The sequence below is a fragment of the Spermophilus citellus genome (genome assembly GCF_964194105.1).
Source record: "Spermophilus citellus genome assembly, chromosome: 10".
Classification (NCBI taxonomy): Eukaryota; Metazoa; Chordata; class Mammalia; order Rodentia; family Sciuridae; genus Spermophilus; species Spermophilus citellus.
Window position 1 is genome coordinate 79917710 of NC_138197.1, and position 6000 is coordinate 79923709.

Consider the following 6000-nt stretch of genomic DNA (forward strand, 5'->3'; position numbering starts at 1 on the left):
ACTTTAAGCCAAAATTAATCCAAGAGACAAAGAAGATTCATTTATAGTGGTAAAGGGAACAATTCAACAAGAAGGTATAATGATAGTGCTCCAAATGTTGGTGCACCTATTTACATAAAATATACATTACTTTAGTTAAAACCTCAGATAGACCACAGTTCAATAATACTGGGTTATTTCAACATACCTTTCTCACCAATAAGTAGGTCATTCAGACATAAACTCAGTAAAGAGCCTGGATCTGAAAAATATTATGAGTCAAATGGACTTAGTAGAAACTTATAGAATATCTCATTCAACAACAGCCAAATACACATTCTTCTCAGCTATTCCTGAAATTTTCTCCAAAATAGAACACATTTTAGGCCATAAAGCAACTCTTAACAAATTGATACCATTATTTACATCTTATCATAATGGGATGAAATCAATCAACTCAAAATTGATCAAAGATCTTGAAATTGGACCAGGAACTATGAAACACTTTAGAAGAAAATTTAGGGCTAAATCCTAATTGTAGGTACAGGCAATAACTTTCTCAATAGGACTCTAAAAGCTCAAGAAATTGTTCCAATGGTTAATAAATGGGATGACATCAAATTAAAAAAAAACAACTTCTGTATAGAAAAGGAAAACAACTAAGAATGTGAAGAGACAATCTACAAAATGGGAGAAAAATTTTGCTAGTTATTCTTCTGACAGAGGATTAAATCCAGAATATATAAAGAATTCAAAAATCTTAACATGACAAAACAAAAAAACCCAAATAATCCAATTAATAAATTGATAAATTAGATAACCAGACACTTTTCAAAAGAAGAAATACAAATGGCCAATAAATACATAGAAAAAATATTGAACATCATTAACAATTACGGAAATGCAAATCAAAATTACACTGAGATTTCGCCTCACTCCAATCAGAATGGCAGCTATCAAAATACAAACAGTAATAAATGCTGGAGAAGATGTGAAAAAAAAGAAACACTTTTATACTGTTTGTGGGATTGTAAATTAGTACAACCACTATGGAAATCATATGATGGTTCCTCAAAATACTGTGAATGGAACACTCATATGACCTTTGTCTTAAAGTAAATGTTAGAACTTAGGAGATATATATGTCATGTTTTATTTTCATTTCTATTTCATTCTACAATGATATTCCCTGTAGATAGTAAACAAATGCTAATTTTTATGCTTGAGAAATACTGATTTTTGAGGCACCATGACTTGTTTCACTAATTAGTGAAGACTTTTGTTCACTGATTAGAGTCTTAGATTTGCTGATCTCTCTCTCTCTCTCTCTCTCTCTCTCTCTCTCACACACACACACACACACACACACACACACAGAACGTCTTGATTTTTCTAAACTATAAGATCCTAAATGTGCCCCAAAGAAGTGCCCTGAGGTTAGCTGGCATTGGTTTGTATTAGGCACTTCTCTTTCCCGATTTATATTCTCTTACAAAGACAAAAGAAATGATTTTGCCTACTGAGTTTCAATTGCATGGTGAATAAAATGAGATCATTATTAAGCAGTGATTGAGGAACAGTGTTGTGTCTAGTATATGTGCAAAAACTGAAATGTCAACTAGCCTCACTCTACTAGCTGTCACTTTTGTCTCCGTCAATCAACCATAATATTTTTTCCAAAATGGACTTATTTTATGTTTCCACCTTGCCAATACCCCAGTGTGACAGAGACATGTTGGGGAAATATACGTGAAATCAAAACTTCCAAATGAAAAGATTCAATCAGAAATTAAATAGTCAACTTAATATGAAATATCTGGACACTTAGAAACCTCCAGATGATTGGCAGCAATGTTTATGTTTCATCCATATCTCTTGCCTTACCTGTTTTAATGATATACTAATTAACTTTCTTCCCAGCCTATAAATTTGTTCCTTCTATCCTAAAGGAGAATTGATGGATTGAAGAAAGAAATGAATTTAGTTAATTTTTCTCACCTAATCCTTCAATTCTCCTTTAGGATAGAAGGAACAAATTTTGAAGTTTGAAGTTTAAATTTTTGAAGTTTAAAAATTTTGAAGTTTAAAGTTTCCACCATAGTGGATGAGAGTGATTTGGCAAAGTATTTGTGCAGCTTCAACCTGATTCCCTGAACACAGTTTTTCTACATTCCCTAAATTAATATGAGATCACCATAATTTACTAACCCCAGCTCTCTTCTACAGAAGTATAACTCTGAAAGGGTCATATCTCACGGGAGTTTTCTCTGGGAATGAGGGAAGTGAGCAAAACAAACACATTTGCAGGTTTTAAGTATATTTTACACATCCCAGCTTCAAGGGCAACATAAAAGACTTGAATTGCCTAAAAGTATCTACAGCTTACTGTACTTACTATACTTTATCCATTCAGTCTTATTTCAGTGCTGAAATGTTCAGTTTCAAGAATACAATTCATCACTTTTCTTATGTTGCAGAGAAAGATCACTACACTAAGAGCCTAAACTACTAGATACAGTGATACAGCCTTTAGTCATTGTTAGGAGAATAGATAGAAATGGTGAGAAACACTACTTTGAAGCTTATTTCACCTTGTGCATTAAATATAGAGGGTCCAAGATGTGAATCTACATTAAGTTTCAAATTTCTGCAGATTTCTTTAATAGTAGAGATCTAATCTCCCTAGAAACAATATGGTGGTGGTAGTTTCCATAAAATCCATAATAATGTGTTTAGGTTAGATTAGATTCTTAAGACCTTCTTAATCTGTATAGGATAATATCTAAACAGTACTTTTGAGTATAAACTCCATGAGCAATAGATAAAAAGAAAATCAGTTTGCATTTTGGTTTTGTTATGACAAATGGTGTAATATGAGTCATTTCACATAAGAAGTTATTGAAAATATCAAGAGAATTTTAAAGTTTCTAGGTTTTACTGCCATCTTGAAATTTCTAGTAGAATAATAAATGAAAGCTTATATTATTTTTAAAGGACCATAGTAGACCAAGACGTTTAAAAAAGATGTTTAATTATTGTTCATGAATTAGCTTTGTTTTCTAACCCTTTTCTCACGATGCTTTGTTTTCAGACCATATTCTGTCATTTTTTCCCATTTCTTGCTAAAATTGTCACACAATCCATTCAACTTAATATTCTTTTACTGAAATTAACTTTGGTTTATTAACTTTAGAGATTATGCTGCAAGAGTGTATTATCTTCTTAAATATTTGTTTTGTTCCAATTTTTATACAATCAGAATTTTCTTTATATATCATAGGAAGTCTTACAATGTGAAAACTCTTTTTGTACTTCTGTTGAACTTAATGTGATTACAGTAAATTTCCTCAATTTATTTGATATAAAAATTATACAGTATAATAATTCCTTTCAACAATGCTGAAATTGTTTTGTTCATGTTTCAAGGCCTTAATATTTAAAATTATTTTAAGACTTGCTATTTAATATCTTTTTCCTTTTATATATTTAGTTCATTGATTTGATTTTTAATCTTCAAATATGTTAATATCTCTTTAAATAACTAGAAAAAATTAATAAGTAATATTAATGATAAGCTTTCAGAATAAGAAATACAAATCAATATTAAGTATAAGTTGCTCAACATTCCTTGATGTTAAAGAGATAGAAATCACTATTTTTTAAAGTTATTATTTTTTTGTTAACAGAGATGGAACCGGTTGGTGCTTAATTAACCACTGAGCCACATACCAAGCCCTTTTTTATTTTTTATTTTTTATTTTATTTATTTATTTAAACTTTTTTTTCCCCTCTGGGGTTTTGATCTCTAATTTATTTAACCTGAAATATGATTTTGAACTGTTTCTATCATAAAACTCTATTTCTTTTTTTATTATTAGTTGTTCAAAACATTACAAAGCTCTTGACATATCATATTTCATACATTTGATTCAAGCAGATTATGAACTCCCATTTTTACCACATATACTTATTGCAGATTCACATTGGTTCCACATCCACTTTTTTACATATTGCCATACTAGTGTCTGTTGTATTCTGCTGCCCTTCTATTTTGAGACAGTCTAAGTTGCTTAGGTCCTTGCTAAGTTGCTGAAGGCTGACCTCAAACTTACAATCCTCATGCCTTAGCCTCGACAGCCACTGGATTACAGTCATGCAGAGATCAAAATAAAGAGATCAAAATAAAGCCCATTTTAGAGTTACTTATATTAGCAACAGTTAAAAAAGAAAATGGATTACTGAAAGTTTCCCAAAGTGTTGAGAAACAAGTTCCCAGATAATTTTAATGACAGTATGAATCAGTACAACTGTTTAGAATGGAAATCTATCTGTTAATATTTAGTTATTCATAACTTTTGATCCAGAAAATTTACTTTTAAAAATTTATCTTCAAGTCAGGCAAATACTCCAGGGTTTTGCATAAAAGAATATTTAGCACAATAATAGAAACTACTAAAAACCATCTGATCTTCTATCAGCAGTGAAAGAACTAAGATCTTATCCTTTGGAACACTCTGCTATTGTCCAGTGTATAGATGTGTGAAAACACTGTATAGACTTGTATATGCTGATCAGGACAGTTTCTCACTATCTGACAAGGTTAAAAATGCACTTTAACAAAAGTGATACACCTGTTTTGTGAATGTATATGTGAAAAGTCCTATTTTCTATTCCATTTTATTATTCTCTAAACTTCATGTGGTGCTCATTTTCTTCTCAGACAAGGAACACATCTATTTTTCATTTTATATCTTTCAGCTCCTTTTGAATTTGTTTTCATTAATTAGAAATTATAAAAGGAGCAGACAAAAACTAAATATTTTAAATTTACAATTAATAGCATTTTGACACATGACATTTTTGAACACCAACATAAAGATGTCCTACACACAGCCAAGAATAGTAAGGGTGAAATATGGCCTGGGGAAATAATTTTTTTTTCTATTTTTTTTTAATTTTATTTTTTTATTGTTGGTCGTTCAAAACATTACATAGCTCTTAATATATCATATTTCACAGTTTGATTCAAGTGGGTTATGAACTCCCATTTTTACCCCGTATACAGATTGCTGTATCACATCAGTTACACTTACATTGATTTACATATTGCCATTCTAGTGTCTGATGTATTCTGCTGTCTATCCTATTCTCTACTATCCCCCCTCCCCTCCCCTCCCCTCTTCTCTCTCTACCCCTCTATTGTAAATCATTTCTTCCACTTGTATTATTCTTCTCTTACCCCTCATTTCCTCTTATATGTAATTTTGTATAACCCTGAGGATCACCTTCCATTTCCATGCAATTTCCCTTCTCACTCCCTTTCCCTCCCACCTCTCATCCCTGTTTAATGTTGATCTTCTTCTCAAGCTCTTCGTCCCTACCCTGTCCTTGGTTACTCCCCTTATATCAAAGCAGTCATTTGGCATTTGTTTTTTAAGGATTGGCTAGCTTCACTTAGCATAATCTGCTCTAATGCCATCCATTTCCCTCCAAATTCCATGATTTTGTCATTTTTTAAAGCAGAGTAATACTCCATTGTGTATAAATGCCACATTTTTTTATCCATTCATCTATTGAAGGGCATCTAGGTTGGTTCCACAATTTTGCTATCGTGAATTGTGCTGCTATGAACATCGATGTAGCAGTGTCCCTGTAGCATGCTCTTTTTAGGTCTTTAGGGAATAGACCGAGAAGGGGAATAGCTGGGTCAAATGGTGGTTCCATTCCCAGCTTTCCAAGAAATCTCCATACTGCTTTCCAAATTGGCTGCACCAATTTGCAGTCCCACCAACAATGAACAAGTGTACCCTTTTCCCCGCATCCTCTCCAGCACTTGTTGTTGTTGGACTTCATAATGGCTGCCAATCTTACTGGAGTGAAATGGTATCTTAGGGTGGTTTTGATTTGCATTTCTCTGACTGCTAGCGATGGTGAGCATTTTTTCATGTACTTATTGATTGATTGTATGTCCTCCTCTGAGAAGTGTCTGTTCAGGTCCTTGGCCCATTTGTTGATTGGGTT